The following is an 806-nucleotide window of genomic DNA, read 5'->3' as shown; positions in this document are numbered from 1 at the left end:
AAAGGCTTCTCTAGTCATGGAGGACCTTCCAAAATTTTCTTAGAATTTTCTAATCAATATGCTAATTTTCATGATTATTTTAAGAAAATGAGGTAAAAAAAACTTGCAAATATGGATCTCTATATAGGAACCTTCTCTGACTTTGGAAAAGTCAGAGAATATTCCCCCTTACAGAGGCTACAACATGTCAAAATTTTAAGCTAAGGTAATGTGTCAATATGCATGGAGAATCAAATGATTCCAAATAGTGTTTGATTAATTAAAAATGTTTTATTCATCAAATGGACTTGAAAATTATTTCACATTATTCTCCTCTGTTCACTGAATTGTTGTCCTCTGTTCACTGAGCAAGAGGGTATTTTTATTTTCTTTTTGTGATTTTTCTACACAAAGTTATGTATTTTTGAAGTTTTGGAGACAAAATAAATAAGAAAATGCCCCAATTTTCCTACTTATCCACGTCAACCTCGTACTTGTCGAATGCACCACGTGTCGCTGCGTGATTGGCGCAGCCAGCCAGATCATTCCCGCCCTTGTCGGATTGCGGTTTGTCCAACGCGATCAAGGCCATCCGCCACCCGATCAATACACGCTCGATCTGACGGTCACGGGTCATCGTCCCAAACGAACTGGACCCAAAAACCGTCCATTTTAAAACGCTAATATCTCACTCGATTCTTAACGAAATTGAGTGAATGTTTTTTTAAAATGCTTGTATTGATTAGTAGAACACATCCATACGGTTGATGAACCCTTAAATTAACCAGATTCTCATGAATAATTAAAAGAGGCTCGATTTAGGGTTA

Source organism: Phalaenopsis equestris, unplaced genomic scaffold (genome assembly GCF_001263595.1).
Source record: "Phalaenopsis equestris unplaced genomic scaffold, ASM126359v1 Scaffold000002, whole genome shotgun sequence".
NCBI lineage: Eukaryota > Viridiplantae > Streptophyta > Magnoliopsida > Asparagales > Orchidaceae > Phalaenopsis > Phalaenopsis equestris.
This window is presented reverse-complemented; position numbering follows the sequence as displayed.